The 20,172-nt window shown below is 37.9% G+C and overlaps 1 long non-coding RNA gene across 2 annotated transcripts; it reads right to left on the reverse strand.

The window, feature by feature from the left end:
• Positions 1-17,605: 17,605 nt before the first annotated feature.
• Positions 17,606-18,552, reverse strand: LOC121633312. 2 transcript variants are annotated; one of them, XR_006009038.1, is made up of 4 exons: positions 18,426-18,552; positions 18,073-18,222; positions 17,805-17,965; positions 17,606-17,695 (listed from the first exon to the last, which is right to left on the reverse strand). It is a non-coding gene; the product is annotated as an uncharacterized LOC121633312 (long non-coding RNA). The 2 variants fall into 2 exon arrangements; XR_006009037.1 differs by having other exon boundaries at positions 17,606-17,965.
• Between the last annotated feature and the right edge of the window lie 1,620 nt (positions 18,553-20,172).

The following is a 20,172-nucleotide window of genomic DNA, read 5'->3' on the forward strand; positions in this document are numbered from 1 at the left end:
CATTTCAAAATCATTCATTCTAACCAGAACATTAAGTTGTCAGCTTCTTTATTTGCCAGTTAGTTGGTTCGGAGAATATCACAAAAATCCGAGTGCAATTTTGAAGAAAAATAATAAAGATATCAATATTTCAGTGGACAAGAGCTTTTTGACATTTAGCTGAGATTTCTGTGACAGTTGCAGTTATCATTTATGTTTGTATTTTTGTCTTCATTTGACACATGACTGCAGAAATTGCAAGACAGAGCAAGACAGATGACCTGTCAACAAGCTAGCATTGAACCAAGGACACTGTGTGTATCAGGGATGCTTTGTATGATAAATTTAATCCTCCTTCCCATATTTTCATCCCCTCCATGCTTGTGTTAATTTATATTGATGTAAACTGGAACTTTTCTCAACCATTTTCTAATAAATGATTGTTAATAATGTATTCATGTTTTATTGAGCATAAATAGGGTGTAAGTCATATTCATGCACCTTTTGTACTGCAATGTATTGACTTTTCAGCCATAATGGTGGCTTTCTGAATTAAAACTGCACAACTTAGGTGTGTTCTATTCAGGTTTATAGAAACTATGGCAAGGCTTTGTTTGTCTTTATAGCTCATAAATGTGGACGAGAAGACTTCTAAACCCATGAGCTGCTAGACATGTGACAGTGCATTGACAAACAGCTTTTTTTTTCTTTCCAAAATACTTTTTTACAGTTTTAATATGAGGAATTAATTTATTTAGAGAATGTTCCATCCAAAGTAGAAATTTAGGCATTTATTGCCATGAGTAGCCCTAAAAAACACAATTTAATTTAATTGAATTTATTTGTTTCTGTTGCTTTATTAGCTGTTTTATTTATTTATCTTCATTTTTATAAAACAAACCTTCGAATAGACCTATTTTAACTCAGTCTACTGTCTTTCTTCTTTCTCTTATTTCTACTTCGTTCATAGAAGGGCTTTTTTCTACCATCCACTGCCGGCAGCTAAATCAAATTTGAGACAATTTATTCATATCTCCCACAGAACTGTATCTGTGGTATAATTTACATTTTCCTACTATATTTTGTCTTGTTTTTATTTTTTATTTAATTCACTTTATTATTGCAAATTCAGACACCATGAATGTCTAGCAACCTGCAAACTAAACAGGTTAATTATTAATTGATAAGTGCTCTGTAAGGTATTATTAAACATATGAATCAATATTGTAAACCTTTATAGAAAGAAAAGGAAAAATAAAGAAAGCAAGGGCTGCCTGATATGGACCTTTTTCCACCTTCCTGGTAATTACATCTGTAGTCTTGGCAAAGACATACACTGGCTGACATTTAACAGAGTCTGTTTAAAAGAAAAGAAATAAAAATTTTCTGACCTCTACTGGAGGTTTATTTTTATCTGTCTGAGTTTTTGAACAGAGCATTTTTGTTTTATAGGAATGATCTTTTAGTTAGAGCTGAGGAGAGCCATTTAGGGCTTAATATGTGACACTGAGCAACACAGTAAAGTCTGATTTAACTTATTATGAAGATAGTCCGTAGCCTGGTGAGACTCTAAAATCCTTTTAATGTATTAGGTAAAAAGTACACAGATATCAAACTACAAACAAAACACACAATCCTACACAATCTGTTCTCGTTAATAGAGCAATCAATGTTGTAAAACAAGGGAGGGTTACTGTATTTCAGCCACAGGGATTAGGAGCTCCTACAGTGTTGATACAACTCAGGAATCAAGCACACCGAGGCTGAGAGCACGGCGGTGGGGGGACAGGTTCAGGGTGAGCCGGAGGGGGGAGGGTGACAAGCACTTGGGTACAAATCAATAACCTGCACGCAGTGATAAATCCCCCCACCTCCAATGACCGACTGGCCCGCACACCCTCACACACAAAACAATCTCAGTCCTTTATGTCACAACAGCAAAAAGTTATCTCTGCTATGGATCACCGGCTTGCCGATGTGTCAGCTGAGAGCCAGTTTAAAGAGCTGCTAACCGAGATGGAGGATTCTGTGGTTGGATTGAGCTGTGGGTGGTGGATATATTGTCAGTGCAGGACAGTTTAAGTAAAATCAAGCAAATAAATTTAGTCCAAACTTAATTTCAAGAAGTTAAATCTAATTTTTTTCAGGCAAAAGAAATTTAGTTTCTTTACTGGCCATTTTAGTTTTATTACACATACACTAAAGTTGAGAAAGCAGATCGCGAATGATTTAAAATGTTTTTAATAAGCGACAGCTTCATGTTTTACAATCAGCAGATTAAATGGTGGCAGGTGAGGGTGTCAAAATTGGGTATAAAAATAGCAAACAGACAAACAAATAGGCAAACTCTGACTTCCCAAGCATGGTTAGCCATTTTGTGCTCAACTCTGTCAGCAAATTATCAATAAGTTCCCAATGTATATATTTCTCAAAGCAAAATTGGAACAAACTTTGACATTTAAACATCTACATGGCACATTGTTAAAATATTAAGGCGGTTTTAGGAAACTTGGTTTGAAAAGCCCATAAATGGAAATCACTGTTGAATTTACAATGTTGGATTACAACAAGATCAGTCTGGCCACATGGGATCAGGAATATGTTGGAAAGCAAATTTTACTCAATACAGTCCACCTCAGAGGAAGCAGTAGATCACATATGTCAAACTGGTCCAGCAAAGGGCCGTGTGGCTGCAGGTTTTTGTTCCAACCAAGCAGCAGCACACCAGATTTGACTGATTCAATCAACTGATCTCAGTCTTCAGACAGCTGATTGGTCAAACTGTGTGCTCTTGGCTGGCTGGAACAAAAACCTGCAGCCACACGGCCCTTTGCTGGACCAGTTTGACATGCCTGCAGTAGATCAACTAAGCTTAGTTACTTTTGCACAAACCAGAAGCAGAACCAAGGGGTGTCTAGCCTGGTTTAGCCTAGAAAGCCCACACAAACAACAATGAATTTCTTCAAAGAGCTACTCATTGACTCATAAAAATAAAATCATACACTATTGGTGCAGCATTTTCATTCCAACTGAAAAATATTATGTACTCAGTTAAGAAAAAATAAACAAATAACAGAGACTAAGAACCTAAAAAAACAAAATAAATACACTGTCTAGTCACCAATAAAATGGTCACACACACTATTACTTCGTTGGACCCTTTAGCAGTGATTCCAGCAGCATTCGCGGTGGCATTGTTTCAAGAAGCTTCTGCAATGTCACAAGATTTATCTCCATCCAGTGTTGCATTAATTTTTCACCAAGATCTTGTACTGATGATGGGACAGTCCAACCAGCACATTCCAAAGATTCTCAATACGGTTCAGGTCTGGACTCTGTGATGGCCAATCCATGTGTGAAAATGATGTCTCATGCTACCTGAACCATTCATTCACAATCTGAGCCCCTATTATGGAATATGCCTGTGCTGTAAGAGAAGAAAAAATCCACGTAATAACTTGGGTCCTCATATAGAAAGGGTGCGTACACAGAAAAATGTGGCGTTTGCTCTTTGTTACGGCAAAGTTCAGATGTATCAAGAGTGAAATGACCGTGGAAACGTGTGGAAATGGAACTGTGCGCAGAGCTGATGCCGGCTTTAGAGCGCAAAACAGCGAGGAGCCATGCGCTGCCTGTGCCCATACAGGTGCTGATCACACTGGGGTTCCTAGCAACTGAGGTATTCCAAAGGGAGCTGGCAGATCGATTGGGACTGTCAGTCAGCCTTGAGCCGACCATCATCATATGATGAATTTGTATGTCAACAGGAAGTATTTTCATTCAATCATTATACAGATCATATGTGATGCACAAATGCAGTTAACGAACAGTGTGGCGAGGTGGCCTGGTTCAACGCATGACTCATACATTCTGAGTAGCAGCATGGCTGGGAACCGACTACAGGCTGGCCTTGTCTGCGACGGGTGACTTCTTGGTGAGTAAATATATTTGTGTAATTGTCCTAAAATTAATCCCCATGATGCGCATTGAGGATGCGCCCCCGAGTTATATCCCGTCTTCACAGCATCATTGCTGTTTATTTTTGCTGGTTAAACTACAGCTTAAGAGCTTAAATCTTAAATAGTGACATCCATTTCAAACGTTGTCATCAACACTGTCCTCATACTTCCATGCATCTTTTGTGTTGCCATAGTTGTTGAGTCCGTTCTTCCACTAGTGGGCAGTGCTAAGTTCAGAGTTCACTCCCTCCAGCCGACGTCATTTTCAGACACTGCTTGGTAGCAGTAATGCACCACTATAAAGTTGTTTCCAACCGCTCGCATATAGTCTTTCTTCAAAAGCTTTCTACATTGTGCTTGTCTTCATTCATCTTCTGCTTTTTTGTTCCATTCCGATGGTATTGCTCCAACTTCTGCATCAAGCGACGGATAGCTAAGCTCCGTGAAAAAGGACCAAATTACTCGCGTGACCTTCGCAGAAGACGGACTAAACTGTCCGTCCGTCTGCGTATCCGTCTTCTGCGTCAAGCATAAATGGGCCTTAAGTGTGAGCATGAGTGGTTGTTTTTCTCTCTGTGTTGGCCTTGTGATGGACTGGCGACCTGGTCCAGGGTGTACCCACCTCTCACCTGCAAATTGCTAGGATAGGCTCCAGCTTCCCCATGACCCTGAACTGGACTAAGAGGTGTAGAAAGTGTATAAATGAAACATAAAATATAGAAGCCAAAAATGACCAAGGAACAAAACCAGCTAAAATGAATACATTGAAACGACTAACTAAAGCAACCAAAAGCATTCAATTGTAAATTTGACCTCACTGATACATATTTGTACTTGTTAGAGCTTTAATTGTGTCATTTTCACGACTATTATTAACAATTCCAAACAATAAATATTAGAAATATGTTTTACTATCATTTTATCTTATTTGGGTTGCCCAGACATGTCATTTTACATGTAAATAGGAAAAGGATGATGTGCCACTGTGCCACAGTGGAAATGATTTCAGTCAAGACACCTTTTAGATTAGCAAAATAAAAAAAAAAAACGTGTCTGTGGTATGACAAGCTCATGGTTTAGCTGCTTGTGGAGAAAAATGAATAAATAATGGATCAGTTTCAGGAGCCAAAGATGAGAAAGATCAACAAGGCTGCTGCAAGCGAAAGGTGCAAAAGCCAGTTTGTGATTGTATGAGGACTGGAGTGTTGTTGGTATTCATGACTTTTGATCTGTGTGTGGGAGTAACATTTATGCAGAATTGTGTGAAGTCTAAAGTAGTTCTCGCAGAACAGGAATTTCACAGAGTTGGAAATCATATGCTACCATCAATGCAAAGTCTTTTCCAGCAAGGTAGGTCATTATTTCAGCAGGACAATGCCAGACCTCATTCTGCACGGTTTCCAGCAGCTTGGCCTCATAGACACAGTGTGTGTGTGTGTGTGCTGCAGTCCTGTCTCCTGCGGAAAATGCATGTTGCATTATGAGGAGAAAGGGACAACAACCACAGACCACTGAACAGTAGAAATCTTTTATTTAGCAAGATTGAACAACTGGTTTCCCGAGGCCCTGTGTCATTAAAAGTTACCATTGAAAGGAAGTATTATGGACAACAATGCTAGAAATACAGCCATTCCAATTGTGTGTGTGTGTGTGTGTGTGTGTGTGTGTGTGTGTGTGTATATTTGTGTGTTGCTGCCGTGAGTTTAGTATTATACCCTCATCTTTTTCCTCCTACATCAATATCTTTTTTTTTTTTTTACACTGCCTCTTCATCGATCCCGTAGATCGTAATGTTGTTTCCCTCATGTTAAATATGTGTAAAATGACATTAAAGAAATCTGGACTTTTGAATCTGAGTTTAAACTTTCTTTAATTTTTATAAATGCAATCAAGTCTCTAAGTGAAAACACTGAAAACCATTTAGCTTGATCAGTGGTTTTTTTTTTTTTTTTTTACTATTATTGTTTTATTGTTGTTCTTTAGTAATTTTTAAGTTAAAAAAAAAAAAGAAAAAACTGAACAAACAGTAAAGCTTTGTTTCCCAAAGCATTACACATTGTGAAACCAGAGAAAATAAATGCTTCTGGCTATGTCGTAGCTACTTCTGAAGAACAAAGACTCGACTCTTTAAAGTTGACTTGTGGTGACAGTTTGAAGAAGCTGTGCAATGCGTACAAAGTCCAAACTCTGTCCAAACTCATTGGCTCATCCAGCTTTCAGCCGAACCAGAGAGACATCTATGAAGCATAACCGAGTATGTTTAGGAGTCATCTCAGGACTGTTTGACACCATTCCTCTGCTTGCATCTGCAGCTGCTCTGGCTTGTTTAAACTAAAACTGAAAAAGGTAACATTATGTGGTTAAGCTGCTCTAGTATTGTGTAAATCAGGCCATTTCACTTGTGCAAGTTGATGTATTAAGAGTGTCATCATTCAAATAGTGTGTGGGCTTTGCTGCAAGGCCACAGCAGAGGCAACTATTTGAAAAATCAATAGGAGCCGAGCAGTTTATATGAATCTTAGAAAGGATCAGATGCTGCAGAGTTTTACCAGAAGGCATTTAATTTTACCTTGAAAATTGGGAGCCAACTAATGCCATAAACTAGCAGGAAATATGGTGTTATTTTTCTTTTATGGATGCAAAAGCTCCCAATCATAAATACAAAGTTCCATCGAAACAGAATTAACTTTGCATGCAACGACTGGTGGAGCAGTGTAGCTCACTGAAATAGAAGCTGCAGTGTTTTCAGGAATGATATACTGTTCTACATTCACATGGCTGATGCATTTTTTATGCTCAAAACCAGAGGGGCTTTCTCACCTTCAATTTTAAAAGTGTTTACTCAGCAGCAGTCCTGAGAGCTGATAAAATAAGTTAGAGAAGCTGAATTAAAAATGATTCTTTAGTGGAGAATCTGTCCCCAAAAGAGTTCCCTGCAGCGCTGAGTTCCATGGCGTAATACAATTGGAGAAAAAGGTCCTGCCTCACCTGCAAGTGCTGCCTCCAAGCAATTGCTCTTCTTTTGTTTTTTATACTTAGGTTTCTCTATAGTCCTGTTGTGTGAATTTTGCTTCATCCTTCCTCTCTTTTGTCTTCGCCTAAGTGATTCACCTAAGATACACACTGAGTATCTGATGGACGTAAACACATTTTCATTAAGAAACATTCACCAAAAAAACAGCTCTTTAAGTAATAATAGGGTTTATTATCTGTGAAGTCAAGTACTCTTTGATTTAGCCAATTAGCTTGTTAGCAAGCAGAGTGCTGAAATATTACAGGGTAAAAGGGGGATTTTTATATTTTATCATTTATAACTGTTCTGACATCTACAAATTCTGCTTCACTGTGAGGCCAGTTTTATGAGTCTGGATAAAGATAAATGGTAAAAAAAAAAAGACAAATGGTTTAATGTTACTGCTGTTGCTGTGAAAAGCAATTTATCCTCATAAATGGAAAGTAGGAAGGAATATGGAGGGAGGACAATGAATTTAAATTTTAAGATAGAAAATGAGTTTGCCCCCCTCTCCCTGAATCTGGTTGTGCCAGCCTTCTCTTCCTGTTTAATGGTGGTTCTTCCTCTTTACTACCGCCCGCTGATTCAAACATGCTCATTAAAAATGAACTGAATCGAAGTGAAGATTTAATACAATCTGTTCGATTTCTGAGACTGCTTTGCGTAAATTGGTCTTAAGCACTATCATATTAAACTGGACTATAGTTTTCAGTCAAAAAATAGATTTTCAGATACTAATCAATACTAAATTTAGTATCTAGTTAGATATTATAAATATTATTTGCCACTTTGGTGCACAAAAAATGTCTCTTAAAGCTATTCTTTGTATTTATTTATTGCACTTGCCCTTTTTTAAGGCATCCAAATTAAAAACCAACTTGTTTTCAGAGCTACTTTTATGCATCGCTGCACTGGACTTCAGCAACCACAGAGGTGTGTGCATGTGTATGAATGATCTATGGCTTAAATGCATATGCGTCTGTGTATACTCTTGCATAACATTACTTAAATATTCTGTAAAATACAGATGTGGCATTGAAATGAAAATGAGCAGGCAGTATAGCATTTGTTTCCTTCATTTTTTTTTCTTCCCTGCAGATTTATCAAAGCCAGTGTAGATAGTGTAGAAGTTGAAGATGAGTCAACTTGTCATCCAAACTTCTCAGTGTAGTGACACTTTGTGTAAAAGAAGTAAAGTATAAAATCCTATTTAGCTGTCACTGTTGGCACCTAATAAAAGCTACATTTGGAAGAAGAGGAGTGATGTTCTTCTGCAGGAATTTATCCCAAAGATGGCTGCCCCGGGTCAATGTTGTGCCTTTGGGGAATTTCACAGTGAACAAGATAAATCACATGTTAGCCTGGGCGTGTGCTGGCCGCAGGAAGCTAGCTTTACTTCTGTGAATTATTTACAATGATGTATAGGCCTCGCTGCTGAGAAGCCATTCTGGTTTTGGCTACAACCTCATCTCTGTTTTCCAAGACATATCCGTCACAAGGAGAAACTGAGAAAAAGAAATGGTGGACCTGATATATGTTTTTGGCTCCTTTTTTTTTTTTTTTTTTTTGTGAAGGACACACTAACACCTGAAAGAAAGGAGCTCAAGCAGGATTTCATAACACACTTACTGGGATTAGGGGGAGAAAAATGCATTAACTCCCAAACTCAGTCAGACACGAAACTGAAAAGCAGCAGAAGAAAAATGAATTCAGGCTTACACTGTATGTGTCTGTGGCTTAATGCATTCATGTGCAGCATATCCAAGCTTGCCTTTTTTCGTTCTTTTTTCGTTTTAAATAAACAAGTATTTGTTGTATCATCAGAAATATACAATACAAGCATCAATCACACTTAACACTTACATATCCCATGTAGTTTGTTTTATTTTATGCATAACCAGATGTTGAGACAGGATAGTAGTAAAAACTGATTCATGTGCTGATAAAATATTGCTATTCATAGGATATACTTTTTCAATCAAGTTGTTTTCTTTTACCTTTGATACATTATTTGATTGGTTTCTCTGTTTATTTAGTTTGTTTTAAATGTAATGTACTGACAATATACAGTATAAGCTTCCATGTCCCTTCACCACACAACTTTTATCTAAATACAGATAGTGTGACCCTCCAAAAAGATTTTTTTTTAAAGTATTTAAACTGTGTGTTTTCAGCTTTTCAAGGACAATAAATGTATTTTAGGTCTGCAACAAAAAATTGGATCGGTTCATATTTTACCGGTTTCTAATGTTGCCTTTTTCTTCTCATAACGATTAAAAACATACTCTTGACAATGAGGATACCTTACCATTAAGCGTGTTAATTATCCTCAGTGATGCATCCCATCCTGGACACAGTGTTTTTGATCTGCTTCCATCATCCAGATGATTCCGAAGCTTCAAAACAAGGACAAACAGGCTTAAAGGGGTAGTGCACCCAAAAATGTGTGTTTTGAGCTGTAAACAACACAGTATTAGTTAATTGTGATGAAACCAATTTGTATTTATTTAGTTGAAAAACTGGATTTTGTGGGTAAAAAATGGCTCATAATGTCCTCTACAGGAAGAAACAGGGTTATGTTTTTTGTGACATTGAGAGGTTATTTACGTCACGAGAAAATTTTAAAAACCCACAGCCCCTCCCTGCAGATGCAAACAGATGGGTCCTCACCTTGCAGGCAAAGGAAAACAAGCCCACCAACACATATGAAGGGATGTGAACTTATCTGGTATAGATTTGCTAGTTTCACACTTCTCTTCTTTCAGAGAGTTTCTCATTAAATATTCCTGCAATGGAATGGATTTGTACTTTTGAGGGGTATAAAAGTAATATTGGACTTTATTCCTTGCCTGCTGATCCTCATCTGCTGACAGACGGCAGCTCACATCATAGCAGCAACCTACAGTGGCATTCCCTGCAGCTGCCACAACATTCCTGCAGGCGCCACAGATTTCCAGAGCTGCTGGAGCTGCTGACAGGCCAGCGCTAATGGCTCAGACCGATACGGCTTGTATATGTGTAGCTGAGGAGATTCAGGAGGGAAAAAGTCTTCCACATCAAATACCTCTCTGTGGCATAGCTGCTTTTTGAATCTCTTTTTCCATCTTGCTATTGAGCTGAGCTGGTGTCTGTCAATCATTTCTACCTGTGTATTCTGACCCACCCACTCTCCGCTCCCTGATTACCCCACACCTCACACCTCAACCCTTGCAGTTTCAAGCATTTTTCATATTGGAAGTGGGTGGAGTTACGCAAAAAGTAGGGGGTGTAGTTACACTTTAAAAACAGCATTTATCCTACTTCAATAAATGTTCTTAATGCTGCTGAGGTGTAATGTGCAATATGTATGTGTGTATACATTGGTGAGTATGTATATGCACAAAGTACCTGGTCTTTAAATTGTGTAAACACAAATATGTAAACAAATTATGGCTCCCTGTATCCACCTGTCGGCATGAACACGGACAAACAACTCCTCTACTGAAAGCACACATCCCACAGATTGCACAACTGTAAGTTTCATCTCGCTATGATCAAGATTTACCAAACCAGAGGCAAAAGAAGGCCCAATTTATGCTTCACGTTTGTAAAACATCGTCATAAAATGTCTTAACTTGCTATCTTGCCTCAAAACGTGTATCCACCAGCATAGACTGGTGAAAAAAAAAAAAAAAATTTCATTGTCTTTTGGGAGCAGTTTCTGATCGAAAACTCGTGATTTTATGCCCATTTGCCTGAGTTTTGACAAAGAGAAATGTTGGGATTTTTTCTTCTTTCTTTAGTGCCAGACAGCAAATATCAAATTTTTTATAAACCTGCTCTCTCCTGTTTACATCAGACACACCGCTGCAGTAGGACAAGGCATGGAGGAAGAGACATTGGACGCAACCCTCTGCATACAGTGAGCTGGAACTTTGAAAATAATAAATAAATAAATGAATAAATAAAAACTGGGTTAACGGGCAATTACACAAATTAACCGCATTAATAAAGCTTTAACACAATAACGTACTTAGTCCCAATATATATATGTATATATGTATATATATGTCATTAAAATACAATAATAAAACTACAGTCTCGGTTTGCTTTATAAAATAGAAGTATGAAGTATCAAATGCATCCATCACAGGAAAAGAGAGAGGACAAAATAAGTGTGATGTCATTAAGAAACCAGATGTGGGCTGGTAAACTCTTTGTATTGTGTTGAATTGTTTTGAATCGTATCGAACCAAATTGCATTGTATAAAGTGAAATCGAGGGTGAATCGTATTGCATCATATTGGTGGGAGACTTCACTATTGTTAATGTATCGGTGGGGATTCACATTCCTAGTATAAACGAGGGTATAAATCCAGCTTAACATGCAATCTCCAGAGTCTCAGAACTCAGCACTGAACTCTCCAGAGTTCAGCTTTTAGCTACATTTAATTTAAAAGTTTGAAACACTATGCTTGCACTTTAGAATATTTAAATGGAACAAAATATAAGGATATACAGGGATATTAATACAGGATCATGCTCCCTGTTGGGCACACAAGTGGACTGCCAGATTTTGAAAGAGTGCTTGAGATATGTCTAGTGGATGGACACAACCTCGAGACATTTTCATTATTCACATGAATATATTCCCAACAAGCATACCAATCTCAGAGAAAGCTCCTCATCACTCCAAGGACCTTCATAATAGAGTGAGGTAACTAAAACCAACCAAGCTCTTTTAAAAATATATATATATATATTTATATTAAAAAATTGTTTATCTTGACTAATTGTGTCTGGTTTGTGCTCTTTTACACATGCTGCTTTTCCATGCGGATAGAAAGATATAAGGTAGAGTGTGTTCTTGAGTCAGTAAAGGAACAATGTGAAAATGCGCATGATTCTTAGCTTGAAAGAACACCTTATTCTACACTTTGAGGATCCAGACTTTGGAAAACAAACTCTGCAACCTGACAAACATAATTTTCTGTCCTTATTTAATTTCTTTTATCTCTTCTTAAAGTTAGTTTTTAATGTACTTTTTATTGCTTCCTCTGCACCCCAGTGAATTGCTGTTAATATTTCATATAAAGCATTTTGAATCGCCATGTGTTATGCAAAAAAAACTTGCCTTGCCATGTGATTGAGCAACATGAAAAGTTTGTTCCCACTTTCAGATCCAGTTTCTGACGCTGCATTAGACAATGAGTGAAATGTGGAAAAACTAGCTGACGCCACATCCAAAATAACTGCTTACCCTGTCCTGACTTTTTTTTGTCAATAAGGGAAAGCGGGGACAGACTGACAGAACGCCAGTCAAAATGTACAAAAAAGAAAGAGATCCATTATTTGGCAGATTCTCCAGAAGGGCCCGGAGCAGTTACATCAGAGGAGAAAGGGAAGGTCATGCTGCTAGAGGTGCAGAAGCTTGATCCAGAGCTGCAGCTCCTGAAAGAACTGATGACAACATTCTCATCTTTGTTGTAAGGGAAAGATGGCCTTCATTGTTCAGCGAGAGACAGGTAACCAGTGCATGCTGGGATGTGCACATCTTGGTTACAGTGAAATTAACTTGTGTGTTTTTGTTTATTTTTAGAGCTACTAGATGTTTTTGTTTATTTTTAGAGCTACTAGATGTGTCTCATTCACCAGAATTACAGCCTCAAAAACTAACTCTTCACAAAAGCAGTAACTAAGAAGGATAATTAAAAATTATTTTACTTCTCACCAGGGTTCCACCATGACAGTGATGACAGCTGTCTCAGTGACAGCAGGGAGAGCGATGAAGACTATGCATCTAAACCAGGTGATGAAAACAGCAGTAATAATGCTGTAATTTTGTGTAAATGTTCAGCTTTTTTGTTAACACACAGCCGTATGTTTGTGAATGTAACCATAAGTTATGGTCATGGATGTTGTTTCATGTTCTGAAGAAAAGCTTAAGCCCTGTTTATAATGGGTTGCAATAGTTTACAATGTACAGCCTGTACTTTTCTATAATATATATTTATTCAGATGGTAAATGGTAAATGGATATTATCTATATATTATTTACCATGAAGGATAATAGTTACCAACAGTTAAAAATTTGGTTTTGTAGTCAGGAGACTGAAAATTGTTTTATGGGATCAATGAGAAACTTTGTTTTTTTTTTATTAATTTTGACCAAAATACCTTGTTTTGTAAATTTGTGTCAAACCCAAATTTCTATATATTTTATGTGTAATAGTCAAATTAACAATGTCAACTAAATTTAACAACTGTTTGAATGCAAAAAATGTTTTTATATACTTGCATAAGGGATTAATTTATATGGATTAATAACTAGACTCGCCCCTACTGAAACCCAACATTAGTTATGATCATACTCAAGATCATATCATGCAATACCTTTATTGTGTGAGATTCGCGTGATGATTTGTGTGGACATTTTTGCAACAAACTGTTTTAAGTGTGCTGCTGACAAGTCTCCATTTTGAGAGGTAACATGTGATTTATATGGAAAATTATTGTACAAAGAACTAGGTTTGTATATGTGTGTGCTGCTGCTAGTTTACACCCACTGATGATGATTCTTGTTGACCAATCAATGCTTCACAGTGCTTCCACATCAATAAATGATATTGGCCCAACTTGCTTAGAACCGCAGCAAAGGTAATACGAAACAAAAGGATTATAATTGTATATTTGTACTGCGCTTGACAGTATTGAAGCAGTTAAAGCCATTGGTATCCCTATCTTTTAAAGTAATGCTTCAAAGACATATTTAGTAAATCTATGCCGTAGGGGAACTGCTACAATAATATTCACAGGAAGTACTAAACTTGTTCTCTTAATCTTTTTTTAATCTTTGGGTTGCTAGAAAAACATGAACGTCTGAATGTGGCTGGATTCAGGGACACCTAGGTTGAGAAATGTAAAATTGGCTTACTTTTCCATCCAAAAACACACTCGCTAGCCTTGTTGTTTGCAAATTTCCAGCCAAGCTAGTAGCCGATCCAGGTGAATACCTTGTGTAAGGTGCATTAGCCAACTCATTAACCAATGCCAGTCTGTCAGTGCCGGCTAATAATAACCAAAATCACTAGCTAGTTTTAGCATGGATACAGCCTCTGCCACTGCCTCGGTTGTCTTCATATTGTCTCTTTTAAAGCGTAATTTATTCAGAAACCTTTTCTGTGTTGTATTCAAGCTCCTGCATATACTTGTTTGTGTTCAGTAAACTCATAATGGATTATTTTCCTAGTCATTAAAATATGCTGTTCATTTTGTTGTCGTTGTACAACTTAGTTATCGACAGTGAAGAAAAAAAAGGAAATTGGGTCACAGAAATTTGGAGCACAAGCTGTTCCCAGGACACACAAAGGCAGTCTTTAGCTTCATGGGTTTATCTTCCAGCCTGTTTGAAGTCAGGATTTTCAAGTCATTGGCATTCAAGTACTCATGCGCACCAGAGATAGTTACTTGGTGACTGAAGGTTACTGACGGCACAAATTAAAGGGAATTGAACAGGTGGATACTGATTGATCTTGCTTTTTCTTAAAATAAAAAAATCTTCATGCAAGTGATTGAAACTTCTCGATCGTTCCTGGTTTCCTGGCTCGCATGTAAGTCATTGCAAAATCCCCGAGGATAAATGTGCCGGTTTGAAGCCAAGATCAAGAAGACGTGCCTGAATAAAAATAACACACACACACACCAAAAAACCTGATTTGCACTGAACAGTTTCCCGGCATTCCAGTAGCGATTGATTGCGGTTTGAAAGACTGGACAGGCTATTCAAGCTCTCAGTGAGATGACAGAACAAAGACAAGTCTGGAATGATGACTGTTCTGTATGGAGGTTTTTCATCTGAGGTATACTGTCCAAAATATTGAATATGTAAAAGCTTGCCAGCTGTATGTACACAATATAACAAAGATATTAAGGCTATCACATTGTGCAGTAAGCATAGAAAGCATGAAAAGTGCTTCTCTCTTGAGGTCCAGAGGTAAGATGTGCCAAGTTTAGATTAGTTAAAAAAGGTTTTTGCTGAATTTTATGTGTGTACCAATCTTGCTTCCAGACAACTTACACCAGGGTTGCCGTCCGGTCCCCAAGATCTACCATCCCGCAACTTTTAGATGCAACCCTTCTCCAACACACCTGAATCAAATGATTGGTTTGTTACCAGGCCTCTGCAGAGCTGAATGACATGCAGATGACATTTGATTTAGGTGTGTTGGAGAAGGGCTGCATCTAAAAGTTGCAGGATGGTAGATCTCGAGGACCGGACTTGGGCACCCCTGACTTGCACATTCCCCCATTGGGCTGTAAATACATTTGTATTAAAATTTGAGTAAATTTGACTCTATTTGTTAAGGTGCGTTGACAACAAATTCATTTGTTGTGAATTGATGCTGTACAACTAAACATGAATTGAATTGGATTGAGTCTGCATGATAAGATTAGTTGTGATTCTATATTTATTGTATGTATCAGCATCATTGGATCATTGGGTTAGATCTGTGGTGGACTGCCTTCCTCTTTAGGGTTCACCCCATGACAAAGTGGTTAAAGAAAATGGAAGGAAGTGTCTGGCTGCCTGATTCGTCTTTTAGCTGCGTTTTGGGGACCACATGTCCATGTGCTAGATGCTAAGCAAGCAGTGCACACCAGGTCTACTAGAATCCATTGCTGGTTGCTGTAGTTGGAAAAAAGTTTGGTTCAAGGTTGGTTAATATTGTTGTTGTCTAGCATGTGTTTTTTTTAACATGTTAGACATATCATGCACAGAACCACTCATCCCTGGTGTGATTGAGGATTTTGACCATGCACAGTCTCTAAGGCAAGGTCAGATGGAGGAACTCATTTTGGCTACTTGCTTTGTGAGGATGTACAGCTAATATGCTTGTAATGTGAGAGACTTATAAAAGATGAAGCTAGCAAGCAGTGAAGGAAAGTTAGCACAAGCTAGCTAGAGAAACTACTTGGTATGTTTGGCTATTGCTAGATGGTAGAGATGATATTTTGTTTATGGCTGTAATGGCTTTATTCAAGGATAAACATCAGGTAAGCAAATCTGAAAAACATGGATTTTCCCACTTAAATATAACACTGTCCTAACCATTTATCCACAAGACTGAGGGTATGAGTAGGTTAGGTTCAACTGGTGTGTTTATTTTCCTAATGTCTGATGTCTCTGAGCTTCCTTAAGACATCCCTGCACTCCAGCTTAGCCCTCTTGCTGGGTTCAAACAGTCTTGCTACCACTGCAACAGGGATAGCTATGCCAGCATCTAGCTAAAAAAAGGGGTGATAACTTTCTCTTTCTGTTGGTTTGTCTGATGCAGTATAAGCATAGCAGAGCTACTTTTTCCTGTTTGAAGAGACTTTGAAGAATTGCAAAGAACTGGGTAGGACAGTATGAACATACTCAGAGATCGCTATTCACTGAAAAAAGTTGAAGGTGCAATCACACCCTGCTAAATATTAAGGCCATGCAAGCCTTTTTCCCCAGTAAAACCTCCCAAATATGCAGTTTTCAGGAACATAGACTGGTTGTTTGGGATAATTGCTACAGTGTGAGTCAGTTAGTTTTGTGGATTTGCCAACATGAGTTAAACTCTATCATAAATTACAAAATATTTTCTTTTATTTCTCTAAATATCTATATTGGTGCACTTTAAATGCCTTAATATAAATTTCAATCTGAGGTGCTGATTATAATTTAGGGAAATTAGTTGTTTCAAGTAATGAATACTAACCAACAAAAATATGCAAGATAAGTTTCCCAAAGCCCTTTCCTAGAATTCCCTGTCTTGTGTGCTGCAAAGTAACATATGAACAGAGATAGAGCTCATAGCTGTGTTATGAGACAGTAATGTGAGGATATTGAGCAGTCGAGCAAGCATGACATTGCCTCTGGCTGTACTTCTTGATTACCAGCCATTCTCTGCTTCTGTAACCTCAACGGGGCCCTTCACCATGGAAACTCATCATCGCTGGTTTCCCATTGTGGCTCATTATGGAGCCACCGCTGCAAGCGCTGATCTAGGATCAGGTCAGCAGAGCCTTGGCACTTCAAAGCTCACACATTGCCAGTTATTAAGGCTGATCTTGGGTCAGACTACAGAGACAGTGGCAACTAAATGTGTGCCTGAGTGCCTGAAGGTCGGACTGTGATTTCGCTACAATCAAATAGAACTTTTGGTGTGGTGATGTTATTGGATCACCTTTGTACATGGATCATCTCAGATTATGTTATCACTATATAACAAATGCTAATAAGGTTAGTGTGCCTTCTATATCAAACCTGTGTCCAAAGACACCACTGTTTGCGGTACAGTTGACTCATCGGATGTTTAGACAGAGGCAGCCTAAAATTCTATGTAATTAAAATACATGCAGACTGAATATGCCATCAACATTTTTAACATTTTAATGTTGTAAGGACAAATTTTACTTACATATCCATTTTGTGAATATGGGTCTTCCAAATATGGAAATAAAGCAACTATCCCCTGTGCATACTTCACTCTTACACTTTTAGGGGAGGGTGTCCTAATGTATGAATTCAATGGCACTTAATTAGACACACTTAAAATCAACAATGTTTCTTCATAGCTTATGTGCATGATTCTTAGCCATGTGTTTGTGTCATCTCAGCAGTAAGTATGTTTATCATCTGTCTTCTGGTGGCATCTTTCAGAGATTTGGTTTTTGCATACTCTTGCATGATGTGTTCACCACCAGGCTTTGTTGTTAGAATGTTTTCAATCAACTTCAATGGAAATAAAATATACAGGCAGAAAATTAAAAAGACAGTTACATAAAAACACTTCCCATCGAAAGGAACGAGTAGATTAGACTGAACAGCAATGTCCACCCACTACTTTTGCCTCATAGTTTATGTGGCATGGCCTTTTAGGTTGACTTCCTTCAGCAGCGTTTGCTTCTTCAAGAGGGTCACACGTGGTGAAGTTCAGAATGATAGTACTGTCAGATGCTACTGAGCATGATGATAATGACGAGGATGGTGATAGAGAAGCACCTGTGCATTAAGAAATATAAACAAAACAGAACCATATTAAATGAAGTGCTGATCCTCCCATTCAAACCTGTTTAATATGAACACATTTGTGAATTGTCAGTGCTTACCAAGTTCTTCATTGGTCAAGGTAACTCGGAAGGTTCCAGGGGACTCCTTCACTATTTCTTAAAAGACGTCTCCGTCAGCTTCTGTGTCAGATTGGTCATAGACCTTCATATCTAGCTGCCTCTCTTCTGGTATGTTAAATTTTAGGCACACTGAAGTAAAAGTAAAAGAACAGTACAACGATTGTCATGATATTGATGGACAGAACAACACCAATAGGTCATTCCCATCCATTTTAATGCACAGTGGAAACTATTATTACAACTCAGTTTAGAAGGAATAGTTTTATGAAGAATTAGTTGTATTAACCAAGTATAACATTGTGATATTGTTATATCCTGAAGTGGTTACTCACCATCTTTCTTAAAGGCATCAAATGTTAGGTCTGACAGCCTGACTTACTTTTGCTCCCCACCAAACACAACACGCAGCAGCATTTTCTGTTAAAATAAACAAAGAAAAGTCAAAAATAACAGAAGAGAGAAAACATACCGAAAAACGTTTCGACTAAGAGTTAGCCATTAATGTGCTTCAGAAGTTATTCGGGTCTTACGTCAAAGTTTCTGTATGACAACAAGACAGTGACAAGTTGCTTCTGATGATGTTACCAAATCATTTTTCATTCTCCGGTATAATTAATTACCGCTGGTCCAAAGTATAATAAGTGAATTAGCTTAGCTAGCGATTAGCATACTAATAAACAATCATTTTGCTACACGATGCCATTAAGACAAGCAGCGTTTCCACATCTTTGTAGCATTTCAAACGTGGTTAACATCCCACATAGAAGTGCATCTTACCTCAGTGAAAACATGGCGAACTTTTGAACTGTTAGCAAAGCCTACAACATCTACTCGACAATATCAAACAGAACGGTACATGTTGGCAAAGTATCCTCAGTTGACATATAATATATATATATAATATATATATTATTATATTATATATATTATATATATTATTATTATATATTATATATATATTAACACAGTAATTAAACAGTGTTACCGACATGGGAAGGTTAACGTTACTTACCGACTGTGCACCGAGGTCTCTCCTGTCGACATCAACCTCTTCTCCCCTCATGCAAACAGGCGCTCAATTAACACTCTGTAGAATTATTCTTCTGTTTGACGGTTGGCTAACAAACTCTACACTCTGTAGAGCTGAATTTTACACTGCAGGTCTGCAGGATTTTACACTGACTATCCTCTTGGAGTTGGTTTACTCTTCATATAGTTGAAAACACTATCTAGGTTAAAATAGGTTTACACTGGAATATTAACACTCCGTTTTTTACTGTGTGCATGTTGAATAATGTTATATAATGATAAAAGTAAATATTGTGGGGTTCCTAATAATTATGCAAGTCATCACCTTGGAGACAATGTCAGCTATATACAGGTGAACAATGTATTTTCTGCTTTTATCTGTCCTTTTGTGGCCTTTTTTCCTTTTTAATCTTAATAAGTCAGTTTGTTAAGCAACATAGATTCTGTATAAGAGAAAAGCTCCTGACCACGCTCAACTTTTGGACATAAACAATAGGGTGCATGTAAGAACATGCATAAGGGTTGACAAGATTCACATGGGAATCGGTAATTGGACAGGGCTCTTTGAAGTGGTGTAGCGGGACAGCAGTGCTGAGGGGTTTGTCAGGCAGGATTCTATGGGTGACAGAGAGAAAGCAGAAAAGTTGACTCCTCTCCTGGTAAAGTGAACCCTGATAGCGTACAGGTGAAAAAAGAGGATGAGGACTAAATGCTGTGTTGTGCATGTTGTGTCTGTGGTTGACGGATGGTGCTGAGGAGTGTCAACTGCACATCCAAACTGCAACACAAATGACCTACAGGGATACTCTGTTCCAGCAGCCATCATACTCTATATTTTTGCTTCCTGTTTGCAGAGGAGCAGTTTTATTAAGTCACGAGGCAGCAGAGGCAGCGGAGTCTGCTCTGTGTCCAAGAACAACCCCATATTGATTTACAAATATGCCACAGTAATCCATAGAGGATTTACTTGCACTATTTTTAATGTCTAGTGATCGGTTTCATTGCAGGAAATGAAAGCATCAAGTCAGATGTATTGTGGAAATTAAAAAG

Source organism: Melanotaenia boesemani, chromosome 22 (genome assembly GCF_017639745.1).
Source record: "Melanotaenia boesemani isolate fMelBoe1 chromosome 22, fMelBoe1.pri, whole genome shotgun sequence".
NCBI lineage: Eukaryota > Metazoa > Chordata > Actinopteri > Atheriniformes > Melanotaeniidae > Melanotaenia > Melanotaenia boesemani.